We start from the raw sequence: 25,097 nt of genomic DNA, 5'->3' as shown, positions 1-25,097 counted from the left end.
TCTACTGATAATTTGCTACGCGTCGCGTATGCTCCGTTGCGTACACCGTAACCCCTTATTCAAACGAGTGCGGAATAAAAATGTGATTGTAGTAGAACTGGCATGAAAAATAGCGTAGATACAGAAAAGTGCTTATGGAAATTCCGCCGAATTGGGAAAAGTGTCAGAATGTGGTCGCCTCTCCCTTAAAACCTAAGAACAAGCAAAGATTTGAGAGAGGGGAGAGATATTTCTGAAACATATTGGTCTGGGTGTTCTAACCAGCATCTACTCAAAGCATAGTACTCCTTAATGGAATGGATACTGATAAATGCATTGAGATTGTGAATTTATGAAGTGTTTAACTTGGGTTATTGTTCTGTACTCTTTACTGTCGTACAGTGTATGGGCCAGTGCACACGATAGGCAAAAACTGCAAAACTTTGACAAGGAAAAGCAGTTTCGCACGTTTTTTAAATTATTTATTTTTTGTTTGCATAAATCGGATTTTGTTTTGACGGGTGTTCGGGCCGCGATACTGCATTTTCTGGAGGGGTAGGCAGAGACTGCATCTTCTCACTTCCACACCACACCAACACATGTTTGCAGTGAAAAGCTCGTGTTAAGACTGAAAAAGTAATTTCTAACTTTAATGGCACTGTCAGTGAAATAGAACCGAAAAAATTAGTTAGTCTTCAATCAGATTGCGAATCATAGTATAGCTATATAACGCGATTAGAAAATCCAAAGTTGAGAGAAATATAAGACTCAAATATGATATCAACTAACAAAGAAATATAAGGCCAAAACTGAATTAGGTATTTATAAAATTACGTAGCATTATGAAACCAAGATTAAAAGTTATTTTAATTATAAATATAGCTCTAAATCCAATAAGTGATTTACTTTAAAGTCAGTAAGAAACATCAATTCATAATCCCGTCGCGAGCACAATGAGAGAAAACAATAAATAATAAAAAAGCACCAGATTCCAGATAAAAACGACGCTGTCGCATGATATACGAGCAGATTTAAATTTAGGAACCAAACTTAAGGTCCCACCTTATGCGACGAGCCCGTTTATAATTATAATTAATATTCTCACAGAATTAAAGTGGTCGACAACAAAAAAAGATCGAAGCGAGAATTAATAACAAACAAATGGGCTACCTGCCGCGTTTTTTGTGGCCCCCACAGGTAACCGTGATGATGAAAGGAACTCATACGCGTCTGTCTTAGTTTTTAAACAATGTGTTCCGATTTTAACACGGTTGCAACTTTTTATACGACCCCGAGTTCATTCATAGGGAGCGACTAGCAAAAAAATTAACCCGGCCGACTCCGCTACTTGCCGACAGATGGCAGAACGACGGTATCAAATTTTTAAGCAAACACAGTAAAAGCAGTTACAGTTATTTGAAATAAAGCGCACATACAGGTGAAACGTTGTATCAATAAAATTAAAAACACCTTGTATCGTATTTCTGTGCCGTTGCACTTAAAAAAAAGACGAAAGCTGCATTCGAAACAAGAAACCGCCGAATCGAAATCTTGAACAAAAGAGAGGAACTCTCTTAACGCGACACCATAATGACAAAACAGAAATATGATTTCGATTAAATTGTGTGAACGAAACGGCTTGATTGGTCATCTACGTAGGTGTGAAAGGGAAGACGAATATGGTTAATAATAAAAATATTTTATTTGTATAGTGGGGTAAACACCCCCGCTGTGGGCTTGGGATAGCATCCATCATCATTATATTAACCGATTTAACACTTTTGAACGGATTCCTGTGCCAGTTGGTGGTAAATACATTTGTTTAGGGTAAGTACGCGAATGAGCGTATTTTTTTTTCTTAAATAATAAAACAATTAGCTATTGAATATTGCTTGTATAACCAATTACGCTTCAGCTACATAGCTGATGGATGATGTATAGAGATGGCAGTGCTCATTCCAAATACGTTTAATTCCATACGTGTCAATAGAATCCGACCCAGTTACCATTACGTTACTTACTACATCCTTATTGGGCGTGCTCTGATATGGCAATTAATTACAGTGCAAAAGGATTTGGGGTCAGACGAATCGGAATCACTGCGATTAAGTCGTCATACCAACATCGTGAGTTTATTATGACGTGTTGCTGTATAGATCTTACAAATACTAAGCGGACTTGGCGTAATAGGCAGAAAAAATGTCCGTTTTTGGTAATACTGTAGACTTAAGCCGGCAACATGTTTAAGGCAAACCCGCCACTATATTTTATTGTAGAACTGTTTTTACGTCAATTATCCACATTAATTGACATACAGTCTACGACTATAAATATTTAACAGTTTACAGTATTTAAATTGACGAAATGCACATTATCGGAGTTGATTCAGGAAATGCAATTAAATGAAATGATGCGTGTCGATATTAAAATACGTATTGATATGCAAAGCCGGGCATTACATATGTATGCGGGCTTGGCTCGTAGCGCATGCTCTGTTTGCTTGGGATTTTTGTTCGCTAATCAATAATGACCCCAAATCCAATTACTATTCAACTAACAATTGTATGCTTACAATGGCCATGTACTGTTTATAATACTATTGCAACAGTTACTCGGACATGTCCCACATTTATGATCATCATACTACATCATACTCCTATTGAACTATTTGAATCTATAAATTTGTTTTATTTAACATAAAAGCATTTATAGATATAAACCTTCCTCAGAAAATCCTCTTTTAAAACAAGAACAAAATCCATCCACATTTTTGCGAGATTAGCGCGTACATACAGATAGAGAAAGAAAGGGGGATTTTTACTTTAAAAATGTAGTGATAGTTATTATCAAATATCACATCTTTGTACAGTTTAGTCTCTTGAACTCAGTTATTTACCATGTTTTTAGTTGACGCAAGTTAAAACGATAGATTAACATATGAAAACGAGTGATCAATCAGTGCCCTCGGTAATAGAGAAACAGTCTTGGAGTTAATTGTTGCAATTACGAGTATCGATGTCGTACAAGTAAGTCATGGCAGCGAGAAGGGCACATGTGTTCGCGGACTCGAATAACCTAACCCAGTAATTACAACCGTGATTAGATCCTGCGATAAAGCTCATTCCGCTAATTACTCCCTAAAGCTACACGAACGACTGGACTCGCTTTTTGCCATCGACATAATTTAATAAGCGCATTAAACCAGGCCGATGCCATAGATAGTACGCCGCCGCGAGCGCTTCTCGCTAATACCTTTATAATATTTTGAAAACAACCGAGGGAACTTTATAGACTGAGTCGAGACGATTTCATTGCGAGGTCAGAGAGGAATGACCATGTAAACGTTTAATGAGAGCCAGAAGATGTCCCAGACTCGAATCAAAGTTGTTCAGATCTCGACCACATTACAATCAATTTAAACGCTCATGAATATCAGCACTACGAGATTGCGTCTGGGCTGCCTGCGTCGCGTGTGGCGATGCATCCCTAATTCAATGAAGCCGTCATAAGAATTCGCTTCTTTAATGCAACTTCATTACATGTAGATCATATCTAATCAACTTAATGAGAGACCCATGTGAAACTGTAATAAAACCAGTGTCATTGGACCAATAGAAGCGATCTGACCTCGATGAATGGCTCCCATTAGCATCTCATAGGTTTAATTAGGGTAGCACGCATCGGCCGGTCGCCCACGTCACAGCCGTGTGTGGGCAATCGAATTAGAGCAGACAATGCCGAGTCGACCGAACCACCCCACGACAAAACGTTTTCTCGCAATCTTCGATCACCGGATTAAGGGAGTCCCGTCTCGCACGTTTTATCTCCGATTGTCCGCACTTAACGCGCACTTTACGCCGAGTGCCCCTCAAGAGGAAATTGAAAGCGATCGCTTTCCCTGTATCTTATCTGTAGTGTTATACTAATTAATCGAAGTGGCGCGACGAGATCGTCGTTAGAGGTAAATAATGCTTGTATTGAAACGGATTTGGTGATTTATCGCTTTGAATAGACAAAAGTGTCGCGGGCGACCGGCCGGCACAATGGGGAGGAATGCGCTTGCATCTCAGTTGCTTCGCTCGCGTCTCTTGAATGCGGATTATTAATAACGCGCGCCGATTCATCGACGAAAGACCGCGAGTCGAGATTGCTGGTGTCAGTTCAGAGGTGTGTGAAACGTTTGCTAACGCTGAAGTAGCATAATTTAAAATAAAAAGAATTTAGGCAGATAAATTTTAATAAAAACGCCTTTGTTCCGTATCTTGAAAGTTTTCACTAGAAATATCAAGTTCACGCAATCTATAAGTAGCTACATTAATTAGTTTAATAAGAAATTTATTTCTAATACGACAAGTATAATCTCGATATCTCTGTAATATATTTTGATCTTTCTCCGGCCAAGCACCCATGCTCGATGCCTGAAGCGCTCCCACCTGTGCAGTATGACCGCACCTTAATTTATTCACGGCAACTTTTAATGACCGTATTGATGCGCGATTCCAAACACGTTTGGCACCGATCGAAATTCCCGATGTTTTGCGAATGAGACTCGTAATCGATCAAATCTTTGGAAACTAAATTATTATATTCACGAATAGCCATTGTCTCTGGCACCCTATCACAGCACCCCACACTCCACAATAGCAATTCAGCGGATTATAACAAATTCTCCAAATTCTGTGGGTTCATATTTTCGCTCAACAATATGACAACATAGTGGATAATGTCACATGTGTCTACAATTTACCGCATTTGGAACTAATTGTTATATTCCATAATTCGGCGATTATTGAATGCAACATCTGCCAAATTAAAAGTTAAATCATTTAACCATAATATTCCATTAGCATTAAATAAAGTCTAAAACAAATATTACATATATACATACATACATAAAATCACGCCTCTTTCCCGGAGGGGTAGGCAGAGACTACCTCTTTCCACTTGCCACGATCTCTGCATACTTCTTTCGCTTCGTCCACATTCATAACTCTCTTCATACAAGCTCGGCGGTTTCGGGTACTTTTGACCTGACCCTTTACCAGGACGTCCTTAATTTGATCAAGATACGTTCGTCTAGGTCTTCCCACTCCGACCTTTCCCTCCACACTCTCCTTGTATATCTGCTTAGTCAACCTGCTTTCATTCATCCTCTCCACATGACCGAACCATCTTAACATACCCTTTTCTATTCCTGTAACTACATCTTCTTTCACATCACAACATTCCCTTATCACGCTGTTCCTTATCCTGTCACTCAATATTACATGCAAAGTTAAATAAAGATCTTTCTTTGGTGACTTTAAATCGGCATTAATGAACATTCATTGACATTTTCTTTTATTGCGTAAATCAAGAAAAAATAGTCTGCGGGCAATGAACGGACTGCTACAAGTACAAAATCGCAGAAGATTCAACCGAACGGAGTTTTTAATCGACAAAAAACAATGAAAGTGGAAAGGGCAAAGAGCTGGTTAGGCGTGTCAAAATGCACTATGAAATTACCTATCACGATTCTCAGATGCCGGTGAAACTAAATGAGTTCATTTTTTGTGTTTCGTGGATCTACTGGGCCCTGCGTGGCCACGTCCGAGTACTTCGCAACACCAAAATTAAATCGTACAATGCTACCGTCACAAATGTGAAAACTGAACTGACAATGTAATAGCAATTGTTCCACTGTGACCCAAAAATTGTGTTTATTAGATATTGTTGGCGCAAGCTTCGTGATTGCGTTAATATTCAATGTTTCTGATTTCTGTGTGTGCATTTATATCGTACTTAAAACTATAAATTTTAATGTTTCCCGAGTTCAATATTGTTTTTGGTTTAATACATTGATGATGAGACAAACCCCTATGTGATATACAAAAACAAAACGTTAGATGCTTAAACATTGATTCATTTGCCAATTTAATGCATTGAATTATATTTTAACGTCTATCTTTGGACAATTTTGTATGTGTTCAGTGTTCACCTCACGATTTGTTGTTTTTTTTTTGCCTTTTTCTGTCGTCATTTATAAAGTAGTCGTGTCGTGAGTGGCGCGATTCGTTACCGAATCTATAATTAGTTTTACCGTTATTTGATACTTTACATTTTCAATGGGTGGGTTTATTGATTGCGACCACAACAATGAGGAGCGTGACAACTCATTTGTTTATTTTGAGAATTTAAAAATTGACGCCGCAATAGCACGCAAATTTTTTCTTTTATCAAATGGAAATAATTTTGATACTTACATCAGATATAATTTAGTGCCATAAAATCATGTCAATGCCAAAACTTCGTTATTAAGTAATGACAAACGAATTTGTAAAAACGTCTCCAGCATTCAAATTTGTATCATTAACACATCTTGGCTAATTGTTCTTCGTATCGCAACTAAACTTGGTATTCGTGTAACACTTATTAAGTGAAGACTCTCAAAATTTAATTATCAACATTAGGTTGACACCGAAAACGGCGACGTAAAATTAGGTAGCAGTGTGGACAGCACAGACACAAGTTGTTTGCAAAACTGTTAACCGGAAAACTACAATTCAGTTTCAATTTGTAGAAAGTCGATAATTGGAAGACGAAATGACCGAGACAACATTTCCAACATACAATAACAATAAAACTGAGTTACCAACTTACCTACAAGTGATTGATTATATTATGAATGAGTAAAATTTAAGTCAACAATAATGGTAGAATATGGGATGCATCCATGAATCGGAACGTCAAATTTGAACGATGATCTCTCACATTTGTCCAGGATTCCATTTGGACTGTTTCAATAGACAGGAAAAGAACAATTGGAATGCTTCACTGGAAATATTATGATAGAACTTAACTTCATCAGTTTGACTACTCCTGCATTAGAAGAGAAACTGTTGCTGATGGAGATATTTAAAGTAACGTAAGTGATTAATAAAAATAACAACAGAAGCCAGCTTAAGCTAACATCTTGAGTACACATATTTGAACGGAATGATGAAACCGTTGAAGCCCAGAAAAATAAAATTAACATGATCACTCAAAGACAAATAGTATTAAGTTAATTCACAAGTCGCAAAGACGTAAAGACTATCAAATTGTGACAACAAGTATTTGAAAACGTCCTATTCGTGATTGTTGAGTTAACACTGCGTCAGCCAATAGGATGGGCCTAAATAGGATTGTCATCTTTATGAAACACCTAATTAATTTTTTAATTTAAAACTTGTTGAGATTCATGACGGCATGAAATGGTAAAAACAGTCAAATAGCTTTTACAGGTATCTTACAAATGGAAAACTACTAATTAAAGTACTCTGAGCTGACTTAAATGGAATAGTGTACACTTTGTCGTAAGATGTCTAATTAATCAATCTGATGCAACAGCTGGCTTTTTTCTTTCCATTAATCTATCAAAGCAGTTTGTTCAATTGATTCGCTTTGTAGCAATAAACAGCGTAATTTCTACTTGTTTGAGCTTGAAATTTAAGGTGTTAACGTTTCTAAAGATCAAAGAATTGATGATTAGCGGTTCACTTATGGATATTGTAATGTAAATGTAGACACTAATGTTATTAGGCACTCACATGTTGTAATTGTGATGTACGATTTAGCACATCTTTGTACCAAGGACGGATATAACATGAGATGAAAACATTTATCCAAATTATAAACTATATCACAAATTGCCTGAACTCACTCGAATGTAACGTGACCAGTAATGACACTAAATTGTTATAAAATTTTAAAGGTGACGCCATTAAAATCGGTCCAAATGAGACAATGTGCCCCAAATGAATAGCGTACAAGGAAATTATTTACGCCACACGCTGCGACACTGCTACAAATGTTGATAGACATAAAAGAAGATGTAGAAATCCGGCTAATGATGTAAAGTGAATGGACAACAGTAATTACAGTGTACGAAGAGGCTCTGTGGTGCGTATCCTCTCAACTATAATTGAACAGCTTGATATAATAATACGGACTTATAGCAATCAGCTTTCTTCATATAAAGAACTCCAATCACATTCCTAGGTGACAGCCATTATGATGCTCATAAAACAAAATATGTTGTGACACAATGGCTCGTGGTCTTGATAGATCCAGTTTAAACATCTCTTATTGTAATAAAGAAGACGACATTTCGAAGACATTAAAATTCCCTGGATCGTATAATTACAGATGACACATTTTAACATAAAGACACCCACACACGTTCTATGTTGTGCCTCTAAACTCGTATAATTTGTGTTAAAGCTGTAATATATGATACTTTAGGAGTCCCTCGCGCTCAGCGTTCCGTGCATTCGATCGTTAATAAAATTATCAAAATCTAAACAGGTTTTATGAGTATCGCTCGTGCGTTCGTAAGAGCCCGTGTTTCGGTCCAACTTATGAATGGAAATGGATTTTGGTATTTTTAAGTGTTTATAAAGGTCATAAATAATTTATCGCCGCGTGATACTTCCGTTGGATTTCAAATGGATGAGCGCGCCAACTCAAATCGCTACTGGATTTTAAAACGGCATCTAGATAATAAGCGTGTATGGTTATTTTATAATCCAATTCTGAATTTATTATGATAACTTATGACATTTTGCATTAATAGATGGAGACATTATTATTGTTTTTCAAGCCAATATTTTTAATGGTTTCTTTATGTCTATTTTAGACTTTTAATACCTTAAGCAAAATACCGTTCAGTATTCTAAAAACAACATTGAAATAGTTGATATTTCCAAATTGTAAGTGCACTTTACGATTGATAGATATAATGAGACAATTTTTTGCTGAATCGGTCTCGTGCCGTCGTTCGGTGGCTGAAGTTGCGTAAGCGCTCGTGATTCAAACTCGTCAAAACCACTTAGGTTCGTACAACCCGATCTGTACTAAGCCGTAATTATTCTCAGCACACGTGGACATGCTTTATGGCCGTGCATGGTCTGCTTTATAAATGTACAGCATTTTGTTTTATAGGTTAACGACATGTATGACTTCTTTATGCCAATAATATTAGTGACCTCTTCATGATAAAGAGAATTTTGTTAGATGATGCCTTGCTTGTTATAATGTTTCTAAATTGTGTCTTTGTTGTACAAAAAAGACCAATTCCTGACAAATGTTGCTAATGATAATGAATTGATTTGATATTTATATTATAGACGTTGTTATGGATACATATTCATTAATAACCGTTCTTAATCGAGCAAGAGATATAATCGGAATTCATTTGAACTTATTTCAGAATTACGGACAGAGTAACGAATAAAGCAGATGTTTTGAATCGCTACAAGACAAACCTTTTTAAGAGGACAATGATGAAGCCATTAATTTTCCCGATACAGAATCAAACATATTTGCCACAAATACATGTGTGGAACGAGATGAGTAATATCGCAGGTGATTTCATATCGGATTGCAGAATGCCAGGAATTAATTTGTTACCTTTTTGTGTCGTCTTAAGGTTGTTTTGACATCAAAAACTTGGTATAGATAGTGTCTTACCGCTAGCTTTATAACTGCTATGGATAGATCACTCAGACCGATTTTAAATTATCTTGTTTGACGCGATAAAGACTACTATGAATTTGAATATTATGAGGTTTAGGGATAAGATTGGTAAACGGCTCAAATTGACGAATAAATGTTGAACAACAAATAACTATTTAATTTTCTAAATTTTTTTAATCAGATACAGTCTGGAATTTTTATAATTCGTATATATTAATTATCATAAAACTAAAGTGCGTTAGATTAACATCTTCGATACGGTATAATAATGAAAAAAAAATCTAAGAAAGTAACAACTGACAAGTCCTGAATAACGACCAAAAAAAAAAAGCCAAGTAGTTGGTAGCAAACGGATACCTAGTCAACAATAAAATCCAATAAAAGCAATAAATGAAAATCCATGTTTTACTCTGAACCAGACCGTAACAATCGAGCATCAAGAATCCGAGATTGTACAATCAAGAATCAAACAAAGCACGTGAGTTTCGACAAATGACTCGGACGCTGATAATGACCAGAGTAAAACCAGTAGTGAGGCAACATTACATTACTTAGCAGAATCTCTTTCCAATGATTCAAACGTTGGAAGTTTTAATTAATTTTCTACTGGATTATCGACTGTATTATATGTTACGTTATTTATGTACAGAGCAGCTACTTTCATGACTCTAACGTCGTAAATTGCTTTTTAATCAAGTCATGCTGAGATGCTTATTTCATTAATTTTTAAATGAAAATCTTCGTTTCTCAATCTCGTTAATTTATTCCTTATTCATTACATTAGTTATGCAGAAATGACAAATTTTATAGCTTTTCGTATTATCTGGATACGACGGAACAATAGAATATTTATTATATCATTTGGAAATTTTATTAAAGAAATATTAAGTGGTTTCGGTTTGAATTTTAAATAATTATCTCATTAAATTCCGATCCACGTCATTGTTATCTTTACAATAGCAATTCCGTTGGGATTAATAATCCGGTTATTCCAAACTAATTAATAAACATCTCGTAGTTAAGCCTTGAACTTTTGATTACTGAGAACTCCACAATAGCGCTTGTTACAAATGTCTTACTTACACAAACATCGGACAATCGGTGCGACGGCCTGCCTATCTAAGTAATTAATCGTAACTTATGATTGATTAAACACATTAAAAGCAAGCACGATTCCTATTTGAATATGAAATCTATTAGGAGAGTGACATAATACTTAATACAATTTTAATCTGACTTATTGCATAAAAGATACGACATTTACTTTTGGAAACAATATGGGCGGTTCATGCATAATGCAAAGCAGTTACGACTAATGGAAAACTTATTGAGATTTTATGTAAAACTAATAACAATAGTTTAATTGTAGAATAAAGATACTCTATCTAATGTTGAATAATTGACTTGGAAATCAAGGTAAATAGCTGCACGCATGCTTTGACTTTTAAGTGCGAAAATGTTGTTAATGAATGACTTAAGTGGGGACAAGAGCCAAGTTTAATGAATTTCTAGTGGAGTTTGTTTGTTAAGGTAACAAGGTAAACGCTGATATTTATCGACATAAGGCAGTCGAGTGGGCAACCCTTTCCGCGTTCACACCCGGCCTCGGCTCGCGGGTGCCAGCGTCGACAAACACGTGCTAGTGATGCGTAACGCAAACTTCGATGTCGATGTTTACACGGCGACAGCAAACAAACTCGATATTTGTCCACTCCCAAGCTAATGGTGATCTCTCTGCTTGTTTGCCAGTAAAGATTCACACAACTGCTACTGTAATTAACGCAACTGGAGAAAAATATTCTACATTTCACATTTGTGTAATTTAAGTTAACATATATACGAGTTTGAAATGCATAAATGTTACCGAGTATTACTAAAAATAAAAATAATGAAGCCAAAAAAGGAATGAAAATGGAACGTAAAGCCATAACTTCATTTTGAATTCCGTTCGGCTGTTCCCGTCTCACTCTGAACGCTCCCAGCAGGGGGCGCCATCGTTCTCACCTCACGACGCGAGTGGTAGCCGGTCTTTAATAAGTATCGATAAAATATGTCGATAAAATATGAATATAGTATGTATAAATATTTTCAATACTTATATCCTTATTAACTTCAATGCGCATTGGTTTCGAGAAATGAAACTATCTCCAGGTAGTATTTACTTCAATTATTCAGAAGAATGTTATTATTTTAATATTAATTACCATATTTGGCGCCCGTTTATAAGTACAATTGATGTAAATTATTCAGGTATTTGCATTGCCCATGCAATGTCAAAAATATCCGAGGACTCCAAAAACAGGTTTTTGAATTCAATTTGTACGTGTTTCTCCGATTAATAGCCGACAAAGTGTCACGCGGACAGCACTAATTAATCTCTTGATGGTGTCTCACATTAATTAAGCAGCTAACATTACACTCACGAGATATAATGAAATCAATTGGCATGCACGCAAAGACCATTTCAGATTGCACTCAGTATGTATAGTACACTACTGATATCACGAAGGCTATCATAGTGTGAGGTCTGTGCGTTATTTTTTCCAAGTTATTTCTTTTTAACATCGCGCACTTAACCATCGAGCAGAATTCATGAAAATTAAATGTCATCTCACAACAATGGAGAGGACGCAATTAATATAAAGCGAGGTTTACACGATATGATCTCCAGTTAACTCGAGCCTTCCGTGAGCCACGAAATTACGTTTTTTCAACACCAATTACATAAGCCTAAATGTGACCGAAAGAAAATCGCTGTTCAAACGAGCATTAGTAAACAGTCAAACGTTGTCAGAGCGTTAAACAAACATGGACATGTCAATAAAATTGCCAACAGTTTCGTAAAATGCAAACAAATTGATGTGAAATGACTTTCTGTCTGAATTGTGATGCTAAAATAACTAAATGATGTTTGGCTTCAAGTTGGAATTCCGTTAAGCGTTGGAAACAATGCCGGCAACATAAATGATAGGAAAATTGAAGATTGCGTTAGGTTGCAATAAAATAGTTTAGAATACAGACTTCAATTTGGTCTATAAATAGTCTCGTTAGGTTTCGTTTTAACAGTCTGTCACGTGCCTTACAGGTTAGTACTTACTAATATTCCATGTTTAAATGTAGCACGAAATCTTATAGTTTAGTTAATCGTTATTTAGTGACAGTGTAGTCATGTCCACGTTTTTACGACCGTAATCAAATCGTGATTGTCGCGCATTCCCAAAAAACTGACTTAATTGTGTCGGGCGAGTGTTGATGATATAAACAGTAATTACGTAGTCAACGTTCGAAAACGTTATTAAAATACGCTTAACTGACGCGCTCCGGTGCCACTTGCAAGGGACAGGCTTTTGTTGATACGCAACAGGTACACAAATCTTCTTGGGAATTGTTCGTCAAGTATTCGTGTTATCAATAAAGGGTCAATGGCATTTGTAGCAACTGTCATGTAAAAACTTATGGGCAAGTCGCCTTGCTACCTTATTTCTTCAAACGGTTTATATAAAGTCGTATTGTAAGAAAAATAAGGTTTTATTTCCAACCAGTAAAGTAGCTACTTGTTCTGAAGACAAAAATAGATTGTCTAAAAAATAAATTAAAAATAAAGTAAATGCATTGTTCACAGAAGTTTATTAAGTGCAATAAAGTTGTAAATTTATATATCTTAACTAAAACGTGTTTTATCTTCGTTTAGCAAACACTTAAAATTACAGGAACATTACTCAAAAAGCCATGAAAAGTGCCGATCATAAAATGCGTTCTTTTTTAATCGTTAAAACCACACCTGTTCCAGCCAAGAAGCGTTTTGAAGCGGCGTATTTTCTAAAATAATTATCGGTCATATCTCGTGAGGCCCGGGGGTGCCTTTGTCTTAGTAAATTTTTATTGCTTTTAGCAACCCTGAACAATGGAGCTGGGGTAATGCCGTCGGATGCTGGATAGCTCGTGGCGTTCCGAGGACATGTGCAAGCTTTATCTTTTTATCTTTTAAGTATCTTTTGTACTACACAGAAAAATTCGCCCGAAGGGCGTAAATATTGCGGGCGTATTAACTGTGATTTGTTTGCTGTAACGTGATTTTTATAGCCGTTTTAGAACTTTAACTGAGGCTCAGTCAACAGTTTGACTAGACGCAGTGAGGATTCATGAATTCATTGTTTTTTTTATGTCTGGAGAAATATTTTTATTTTCAGACTTGATAGTAGGTAGGTACATTTTGAGTTGTAAGATAGATAACAGGTGCCATAAATTTTATTTTCAATTAAAACAAACAGGCTTTCGTCTAAAGCATAGAGAACTCCAAGTAATTAAGTGCCTTTTTAATTGTGGCAAATAAAATAATTTGGAAACAAATATATATTTTCACGGCCACAGTTTTATTACAACAGATATGGCGGCATTAAAACACCTCGATACCATTAACGAGCCAATATTAACGTGTAATTAAATCATAAACTTAGATAAAAACATAAAACAAAACCGCTAATCCAATTTGATTTACAATTACTCGTAATTACTTCTTCTAATTGCGGTTATTTTAATTATCTAGATAGGTACTTATAGTAACTGCGTTTTAGTTTTAGCTGATTATATATTTTTTTATTAGGCAAGATATATAAAAATTTATGGAATATATCAAATATGTATGGATATAATCGATTTATGGATGGTGAGTCATACATTTGATCAAGCCTGAAAGCGAAGGGAGAGACTGCATCTTTCCAATTGCCACGACCCATGCATGCTACTTTTGGTTCATTTTTTTTTATCAATATTTTCATACAGTTCGGTACTTAAATCATGTATTGACACAAGTATCGTGTATTGAGTAACAAGAACTTGGCATACTGAGTATTTTAAGTTATACCCATAATTTAAGTTTTAATTAAGACAAGACAAGAATGCTGCTCAGCGTGTCTAGGTTTTTCTTCTAGAATATATAAATGTGGGATTAAAGTAGAAAGACTTTTAGTGACAACGGTACGAACTTTCTACCTAATGATTATTGTGTAAATGTAAACATTTTTTGAAATAATTAAATTTGTAGTGAGTACCTACTAGGCAACAAAAAAAAAACAACACAAGGTTTTTGTTACTTGTTGTAATGCGTCATCTAGTTAATTGATTTTTGTAATTTAGTGATGTTATCTGTACTAATTGAAATAACGATCTTCGATTAATCAATCTAATTAATAACTTATCAATAATTCCGGCCACATCAAAAAGATTCACAAGGGAATTTCCCTCCACATGGGGTATTGATTAAGTCACCTATACATCCATGTTCCAGGGTAGACAGAGCCCAAATTTTTGTCAAGCCAAAGCTTAGAATGACCTTTCACCCCAACTAGTTTTTGTTTATATTACCTATGAGTCTGTTGGTACTGGTCTTCTCACTAAAATAAATAGCGGATGACATAGGTTAACATTTTACTTTTTGAGGATTGTTTGACTCCAAAATGTCCTGAGAGTTATTGGCACTCAGTATGTACTCTTAAAAAATTGCAAGACAAGATAGATAATTCATTTATTTGATTTGCTACACACAATTTACAATGAACATATGGAATACAAATTAATTAGGGTGTGAGTTGCAGCAATACAAAAAGGTCACAACTCAACGAATTTATTGCTATAGAGCAATACGCTGATTTTCAGTTATGACCTAGGTGCTAGTGCAGGTCAATCTGCGTACGTAATAAGATGGTGTTTTAACCCTATTAAACTGCCATAAACTGTAGCTTTATTAACAATAAGGAATTTTTTTCATCACTACTTACATTGAAAAGCCATGATGTTTGTAATACGAGTCGATACACTATACGTAGAGTTCAACTAATAGGTAAGGTAAATTTCACCGATCAGAAATTATGATTTATTTTTGCGTAAATACTATATTGAATATTACTTACAGACTAAAATTGAAAGGTTCAAATATACCAAAGGTCAGAAAATGTTAGCAGGAGGACCTTTTGTTTACCAATCATGATCACTTTCATCGATAGGCAATGACTCTTTATCGAGTCTGATGTGTATCGATTATTTAATAGCAAATATTGATAACGATTCGGCTGGACATTTTATCGATTACCGCTAATTATTGGCTGATAACTGCGTTATTACAGAAGTGGAGTGTTCTTATCCTAATCTTTAAGTGCCTTTAGAACCCTAAACAGTATCTATGATAATTTTGAAGTTAGGTACTTCCTGTCAGTATATTTGAGTTACCTTCTTTCTCCTGACTGAAGTCCTAGTTACATTTTTATCACTCTGGTGACAAGCCCGGGGGATTCCTTTGACCATGAATCCTGGATCAAATTTGTACACGAAGTGACTCTCATCTGACCGCCACAAGCGTCTCAGGTACTACAATATTGGATCAATCATGGTTACACATCCACTTGCCTGAATGTGCAGTTATCTCACGATGTTTTATCTCATCGTAAGAGCATCAGTTAGTATTCAAACTACTTAAATGATATCTCTCTTGGAATTTATGTTGAAGAAGCATAAATAAAAACGTAAACAAAAGACACTTCAAAGAATCAAAATAATGCCAATAAAAAATCAGCAAAAAAGATTTTTTCATTACAAAAGGAAAAACGTTGTCCACCGAAATACTGTGAAATTCAAGTTACACGCCTCCATCATCTCACCTCAGGCGTTTTTTTTTTCAATAAACCTGACCAATTATACTCAACCGCGCTGACTTTTCATAATTACTACGAGTTAAGTGAAATTTAAGGTGAAGACCGTCTTTAGCTGTATGAAATGCAGCTTTTAAACGAGAAAGTAGAATCTTGATTGACTTAAATAATCTGTGGATATAAGATAAAAATCATCACTGAAAAAGAGGTCAATGAAAAGTTTTATAAAATACGGAATCATAATGGCACAACATAAGATTCTCGTATGGTAAGATGTAGAACAAAAAGGGTGGATACATTAGTAGAGGACGATAATGCTAGGATTATCGTAGGTGATAATATACTAGCATGTGGGTATTGCTAACAAGTGTAGCAGACTAAAAGCATACTTAGTATTAGAGCATGTGCAAGAAACCTGTTCCTACTACCTTCTATTGACGCGTAATTAACTCTTAATGCCAGCCAATATTTACTACTCACTATCATTATCATTTTGTTCAATAAATTGAGAGATATATGCAATATGCATGATTCGATAAATTAAATTCGTAATAGATAAATATTAAGAATTAAATAAATAGATAATGCCCGATTGAAACGTTCTGTTTTCAAACAAAAGATAAAATAAAGCCATATATTTGTGAAGACATCACGTGAAGAATGCGAATGTGTATTGTATGCGAGTGTTGGCGAGACCGGCGTGGTGCGAGAAGTCGAGAGCGGAATAAGCAGGCGAGCGGGCAAGTTCGACGGCTGGCCTTGGGGAACCAGTCTGTCTCAGCCGAAACACCTCTCAGCAATTATTCAATAAAACAAAGGCACCATCCCGCTGTTTACGCCACGCAGCTCGGAACTCTCGCGAAATTAATTCACCTTAATTAGACAATTTCACCTGCTCGTTACTACGCTCGCATAAATTGACTGCGCCGCAGTACTACAACAATAAATATCTACAAAGTAAATAATGGGACGCGAAAACTGGTTGGCGACATTGTTCTCTCGCCGTTCGTCTAGGATACTTTTCTTGCGGTGACAGTTTATTTTTAGCCGCAAACCGAAACGAGGCTTCAATTTGAATTTGATGCATTTTAACTAGGGTACCTTAATAGGTAAACCAAATTTTTCAAACCCATCGAAGCAGCAACGAACCGTCGCGCCTGGCCATTCTCCACGCACGTGCGTCACGAAATGAGCCCTATTATCACATGTCCAAAAAAATCGAGGCACGAGCCTCTGAAAAATGTACCGAGAAATTTGATATGGTAACTCTATCTTTATTGAAACCGCCGCTCTTCTCCCGAAGCTTTGTGTGCGGTGAAGGCGCGAGCCGACAAAATATTTCAAATGCAAATCGTGCTAACGCTATGAATGTAATAGTTTGTCGTGCGATGCGCACGCGCCGCATACACCGGAAACAAATTATCATAACCATATAAGCATGTAAGAAATCAACGAAAATCCTATTGACGCCATTCTACAACTGATAAATTGTGCTAAATGAGAAATTGGAAGTAACCGTTGGAAGACCGGTAAAGATCGACAGAATGCTTCGACAATATATAGGCGTACCCAAAAGATCTTATGGACTTTTATGTGACACGAAAATGCTTTCATTATTACTCTAACGGTTGTAACTGGCGGTTTTCATGGCTCGTTTTAGAGTACATTTTTGGTAACGTGATACTTTACAACCGACATTGATACTGTATACACTTCAGGTTTGCCAATATTTCAATGACCGTTAATGAATAAAAATGAATATGTTGGAACTCGAGAAAAGAGGTTTGGTATTTGTAACATAGTCAAAGAGATAGGTCATTTAATTTTATAAATTTTTTCAAACGGCTCTGTAACCTTAATACGACCAAGAATTACTTCATTTATAATGGCCTGATTTGCAAAGTTTCATAAGATAAAATCTCAACAATAGTGAAAAATCTCGAACTACATCTACATTACCCATCAGTTATGCAATGACACGGTCGTAAAGGCCGCATTGTAAGAAAATAGCTAAGATACGAAAGCAATAAATTTGTTTAGAAAACGAGTTCTCAACAAGAGAATACCAAAAGAACTGGTTCCAATCTGCTTGTTTAATGTTGTCAGTTATAGTGAAATATATCTACTTAATATCTTTTTAACCTGAAGATACAGATAATTTAATGAGCAAATTGATTAATGACAGTCCACATTTTAGGGAACCTATATTTAACTTAGGTATACCTACTTTTAAAATAACAATACGATAGTATCAGGATTAGTTGTGTGTGTACTTTTTTTTTTCTTGACATTACTGATAGACAGTTATATTCATGCCTACTTACCTATATCACTTTTTTTTTCTTTCACAGGATAGAAAGAACTTAAAAAGCTTCTTATGCCACGATCTGGATGGGTTAATTTTGTATTAAGTCTTAACCGTCTAAATAAAATACTACGTGTTGTTAAACTTATATCTCGGTGTCATCAGTTTCAGCGAGCATATACCTATCAGATATCTGAATAGTAAGCGCCATTGTGGAATAATACTATGTAACTAGGTGAAGTGGCGCCGTCCTGGCAGGTCAGTGACTCAAGAATTTTTGACACATTCTTTATATATTCTTTTGATAAAAAAAAACAACAACGTAGATGTTGCTTCCTTTTTCGTTCCGAACACAATAACAAATTTAAATTACCGCATATATTTTGATTATTAATAATTAAATATATTTTTTAAATAGTTTGAACAAAAATAACTAAAGATTTTTTAGACATTAATTTCATTCTCATAGATTAGTTAGTAACTAGGTATACATAAAAAGTCACATAAAATTTATTCTACCACTAGCTATAAAATTGTTGTCTTATTATTTTAAAACCAAAAAAATCAGTAGGTATACTCACTTACTACATATATTTATTAAACCAACCAAACGTTTCAAATTAAACTCAAAAAGTAAGCTTATCTAACATGCTTATAAAATATATGATAGCGTAGCTGATCGCTCAGTGTCATATGGGTTTTACACATCGGTAAAAATGCCATACTAAAAGTAATAAGTTTCATAAATGGCGTAAAATTGGCATACTTATAAGTCAACATTTGTAGATAAAGGTCAAATTCCGATATCGGTTTCTATTCAAAAATTTCCCAGACTTGAAAATAATGCAATGTGAAATATCAATATTGTTGCTTTTATTATTTTTGGCTCTCAGACTTATTCTTTGTCAAATAAAACAATACAACATTAAAAAACCAATATAGATAAATAAAATTCAGATTGTAAACATAAACAGGTAGTAAAGTTTATTTCTTCTTTCTTTCATCACATTGCCAAACCAAAGCCACTGAATGAACACGATCTCGGCCGAAAATAATTAGTTCCCCTACCGCATGACAGATGTCGCTAGCTGTATTGCCAGAACCTCAAAGACTAGCCAGAATAATATATTTACAAATGCAACTTTATAATAATAAATACGTTATGTAAGTGACACTTAACATTTTGACATCACTTATTATATGCATTTACCTAGCTTTGTACCTACCTACCTTATTTCACACAAGTCTCGCACTTACATCGAGGCTAATTCAATCTGTGTAATTTGTCCCGTATGTATTTATCTACAAAAACTTAACTTATATGGACCATGCATTGATGAACAAAAGTTCTAACGAACAATAATATATTTTACCTTAACACCCTTTATTGGATAAAACCCAACTTATAAGAATCTTATCAGAAAAACTCGACGTACAAGTTTGACTTGATCAGATTCTTAAGAAAGTTCCTGTAAGTACTAATTGTAAATAACTTATCTTACTAACATTATAAAAACATTGTAGGTATGCATATTTATTACTATTTCACTCAAAATTTTTTTATTAGAATTTGATGACACTTCAAAGAAATGTTTACTTATAATGAGTACAAGAAATTAAATAAAAGAATAAATTACAAGAATTAAGTCGCGGGAGGACGCGGGGACGCATTTTTCTTATATCATAAAAACAAAGAATTCTGTGTTGAATCAATCAATCGTTTAACTAACCATCAAAAGAGAGGCAACGTTTAGAAAATTCCTGACTAGTGATAGCATAGGTAGAGTGAGTGTTACACTCCGTATATTTCTTTAGCAGAACTTTTACGTCAAGGTATTAATAGTGTAAAATTTGAAAGATAGGGCAATTATTTTTTATCCAAATAAAAAATTTGGAAAAGCTTAAGATCATCTAATTAGATGAAGCCTAGCAGTCTTACTTGTAGGGTAGAATTAAAATTGAAAACAAATTGGCGCTAAAAAGGCCTTTTAATTAATGTTAATAAAAAAATACAACCAAGCCTTTATTAAATAAAACTCGGGTGATTGCATATAAGGTAATAAAATGACATTTGAAAGTCGAATAACACGTAGGATGTCGGTCGGTAGATATTTTAATCTATTAAGCATTCTAATTACAAAAGAAATTTCTATGTCGACGTTGGCGCCGTTATACCTACCTAATTCGCGCTGCGCCTACGCACCTAAATCAATTATTGACTTGTGATAAATTAAATACTGTTTGCGAGCGACGAGATGATATTGATCTAAGGTCTTTTTGATTAATCGACTTGGTCGAATATCGGCCGGGAAATGTCTGAGCCAAGATGGCCGCCCGCGCCCTGGTGAGAGGGAATGGATTGGATACGTGTGATTGTTTTACATTTTCTTGTTTATTGATTTGTTTGTGTGTAGACACGTCTATTTATTATTTTGATTAAACTATGTGTAAGATTTTATTAATATAATTAGGTTAAGTTAGCAAACAAGTAACCATACCTAAATTTTTTTTTCGTTAGTGGGAAGGTACCTACCTACTTTCTGAACTTTTACCAAGATAGGTAAGAAAGACAATTGAGAAGGTAGGTATATGTACCTACTAAGTGCAAGTATTTTTTTTCGTATCCTTGCTACGTTCACATTAGGAACAATAGGTGGTATAGGTACCTAGGTACTGTTAAAATAATTTTAAATCTAATTATAAAGGTGCCTGAGAAAACACCTGTAATTTTAAATTGTTTAGCAACAAAATAAACATTTTTTATTGACTTGTCGAGTGAACCAAAACAACTTACCTGCCTGTATTTTTAGTACCTACCTAGGTTAAAGCTCTGTAGCCAGGCAAAAAACTAAAATTACATTTAAATACCCACTGACGTGAATGGATAAATTATTTACCTACTTATGTTAAATATAATTAATTTTGATTCCTGATATAAGATATATACTTAAGTATAATAAGTAGGTATTTACAGCACTCAGTCACTTTATTTTCTTTCCGTGATTATCAGATTTTTCATCCTACCTTGCTGCTTGGTTCTTAGGTAAGTAGGTAGGTAACCTACCTATTTGTCTTGTTTATCTTAATATATGTATAGTAAAGTAAAGTAAGTAAAAAATTCATTTATTTTCTCCAACATAATTCTCAAGTACAAAGTATAAACTAAGTATGATTACAACTATTACTAAAATTATGCAGGAGACTGGTGCCTGTATAAGGCGAGGCCTGTGTCACAGTGCACCAGTGCCCTCTCCACTGGATAGAATTAAAAGAAAGTTATACATAACTGTTAACCAGCGGATACACTTATCCTAGAAACAAATACGCTTACTTAGAGTAATAAAATACAAAAATAGTAAGTTTTTCATGTTAAAAATAAATGTTTGTCCAAATGTGGGAAGGGATAGCCATGCTAAATGACTCAGATTGAGCCGGCCCCAAACTAAGTTCGAGACTTGTAGTATGGAATACTAACTCAGCGATACCACGTACCTTCTATAACAAATACACATGTAGATAACACCCGTGAACCAGATCAATCAGGAACAGTACATTTTCCATCATGTCCCGATTACGACTCGAACCCGTGACCTCGCAAAATCTCGACTCAAAGGCAACGTCGTTACCAACTAGGCATTCGTCAAAAAGCGCGGTAAAACGTTAAAAATCATATAAGTGGAATGAGTAGGTTTTCGGTATCATTATAGTCTAGAGTATGAAGGTATCTAAAGAGAATTAATTTGCACGAGTATTTGGGAAGGGAGAAGATATTGAGCATACCGTGGAGTTTATTATAAAGAAAAGGGCCGAAATAACAAAAGAAGTGATGGGCAAATTCTGTGTTAAAGGCAGAGGAAACAACGACAAGACGGTTTCTTCTCTGCAGATTTCGATTAAAGGTGGTGATGCTGTGTTGCTGAAGGACGACGTTCAAGATAAACAACTGGCGAACTGTGAGCACTTCGCAAAATTGGTAAAGTTCGTGTGTTGGGAATTGAAAATGTTTAAATGTGCATACTTTAAGCAGAGCTCTCTGGGCTCTTTCAAGCTTTAAGAAGGCTGTTTTACTGGTTCCACCCCAAGATGTGATGCAATAGGTTAGTACGGATTGGGCGAGAGCGAGATAAACCATTTTAACTATCCCGGGATCAGCCACATTCCTAAGGCGTTTAAAGATATAAATTAGCTTACGGATTCTACCAGCAGTGACATTTATATGTTGATGAAAATTTAAATTTTTATCTATGATAACGCCCAGATATTTAGCTGTCTCAACAGTTGCTAGGGACGGACAATCACAGGGCGAATTTTCAGTGGTGGAGTGGGTGTGGGCAGTGATGGATAGATTCGTTAGTATAGATTTATTTGTTTGAAAATTGTAAATAGAAAAATTAATTACGTAAGATTTATTAACATTTAGGGTCAGACGATTAAGACGAAGCCAGTTTGAGACTTTATTTACACCGTTTTGAGCTAGTTGGTAAGTCTCATGCCAAGACTTTGCAGAAAATAGTAAGGCGGTGTCGTCGGCGTAAGAAATTATTTTACATTGAGGAATTTTTAAAGAGAGAAGATCGTTGATATAAACTAAAAACAAGGTTGGGCCCAGAATACTTCCCTGAGGTACACCGTGATGAATGGAAAGCTCAGAACTAAAATTGCCATTGATAACAACACGTTGCGTGCGGTCTGTTAGAAAGCTCTCGAATAGTTTCAACTGGATACCTCTAACTCCGATAGTTTCAAGTTTTTGAAGGAGTATTTTTGAAGAAACCGTGTCGAAAGCCTTCGCTAGATCGAGGAAGATGGATAGACATTTGTTTCCATCGTCTAAATTGCGGGCAATAAAGTCAAGTAAAGTATAAGATACCTACTTCATCTGTTTATAAAAAAACAATTAAATAATACTATAAAATAAATGAGCCTGTTTCGTTTTCAACTCAACATAATGTACAGTTTATTAAGTATGGTACAGCAATTATAGATTAAAATAAATCTCTCAACCGAGTAGAAAGTACTATAAAACAACACCATAAGGCAGGTATCACTACATAGTAGGTATAAAACAAAATCGCTATTTTAGTCTGTTTGTCTGTATGCTTAAATCTTTAAAATTACGCAACGGATTTTGATGCGGTTTTTTGTAACAGGTAGAATGATTCAAGGTTTTTATGTATAATAACATCTATTAAATAATGGAGAAATAGGTACCTACCTACCTATTTTGATAAATAAACATATTGATTTTTTCCGAATTTTGCACCCGTGCGAAGCCGGGGCGGGTCGCTAGTAATGAATAAACTAAAACTAAATAGGTAGGTACGGGTACCTATTTTATAGTTTTTTTCCAACAAAGCAGGAAAACTATTTACCTAGTTTAGGAAGTTACCTACAACGTGTTAATCTCAGTGAACCTAAGCTCTAAGTAGATACCTACCACAGAATAAAGAATAGAACTTGGCGTAGATAGTAATACTGTGTAGATGATTCAATAATCTCTAGTTCATAATTTTTCGCGTAGGTAACTCATTCGCTCTGAGGATCAAGGGGCCAAACTCTAAATTTCGGGAAAAAAGTAAACAATTAGGTAAACAATTTTTTATTATTTTTTTTAATTAGGTTGGTGTAGCACCTATTCTAGTAAGATCTTTTTTATAGACACAAATCAGACAGTGTGTCTGATGAAAGTTTTCGCAATATTCTTAGGTATTCGAAACTTTTTCAAACATGAATTTAATTACAAACAAAATATTTTTTTTATTGAAACTTTAAAATTTGATAACATTTACCGAGAAAGTTACGCATCTTTTATGCTATGGCTTTGATTGGCAATGTTTACCTGTATGCACGAATGTAAAATAATAAAAATATAAACTTTCCAATAAGATCTGTCAAAAAACTAAAAAATAAACAGGAAATCTTAAAGTAAATAGTAACCTGTGAGCATCGCCCGCAGAAGACTGCTAAGCTCTTAATTGCGGCATAGCACGCACAGTCACTTATTAGCACTTGTCCAATATCCAAAACTAGTGTAAACTCGTACAACACTTCAAGTGTAATCAGTCTAAACACAACAAACTGAGGTTACACCAAAACACCCACTGTAACTGTTAATGAGGAACTTAGTTGTTTAAGGGTGTTGCGTTCGAATTGTAGTCGGCGCGGCGCGCGCGACGGTTCACTGTCAACGGTCGCCGGCACACTGCGCGTTCGGCCGCGGCAGCCCCCCGCCCGTTACCGCGGAGCCCCCCGCACCCTTCAGGAGGCGGGGCCACCCGAGAGAGTCGAGGCGAGGCGAAGGCTTAATTACGCTGGGCAAAACGGGACGGCGATAGCGAGTGGGCGCGAGCTATTAGCACGCGAAGAGCGGGACGACGCGCGTCTTAAGTATTTTGTATAAGTAATGAGGGGCGCGGGCGCGGGGCCACATCTCCCGCCAATCTTTAATGTTGATTACAGCCGCCCGGTGCGCCCCTCATTAACGCTCGCCCCGCCTAGATTTAATTACACGGCCTTTAATTGACGATTCGCGATCGCAATTGTTTTTTGTTCGAATACCGTAATTCGAATTTTAAATGGCGTGCTATGTTTTGTCAGCCTGATTGTCTCGTCACATTGTTTTAATTGGCCCATACAAGAGATGAGCAGCCAATCAAATTGTGGCTCACGTTGTC

At 35.5% G+C, this 25,097-nt stretch overlaps 1 protein-coding gene across 1 annotated transcript in view; it reads right to left on the bottom strand.

Moving 5' to 3' along the window:
* The window catches only part of LOC106135046 (zinc finger homeobox protein 3), a 51,318-nt gene extending 26,695 nt beyond the window's left edge, over positions 1-24,623 (bottom strand). The window contains exon 1 of the mRNA XM_013335218.2: positions 24,361-24,623. The gene's annotated coding sequence lies outside the window, so the exon portion shown is untranslated. The remainder of the gene's footprint in view (positions 1-24,360) is intronic.
* Between the last annotated feature and the right edge of the window lie 474 nt (positions 24,624-25,097).

The sequence above is a fragment of the Amyelois transitella genome, chromosome 11, assembly GCF_032362555.1.
Source record: "Amyelois transitella isolate CPQ chromosome 11, ilAmyTran1.1, whole genome shotgun sequence".
NCBI classification, from domain to species: domain Eukaryota; kingdom Metazoa; phylum Arthropoda; class Insecta; order Lepidoptera; family Pyralidae; genus Amyelois; species Amyelois transitella.
The sequence above is the reverse complement of the archived record's forward strand: the minus strand, read 5'-3'. Positions and strand labels throughout refer to the sequence as shown.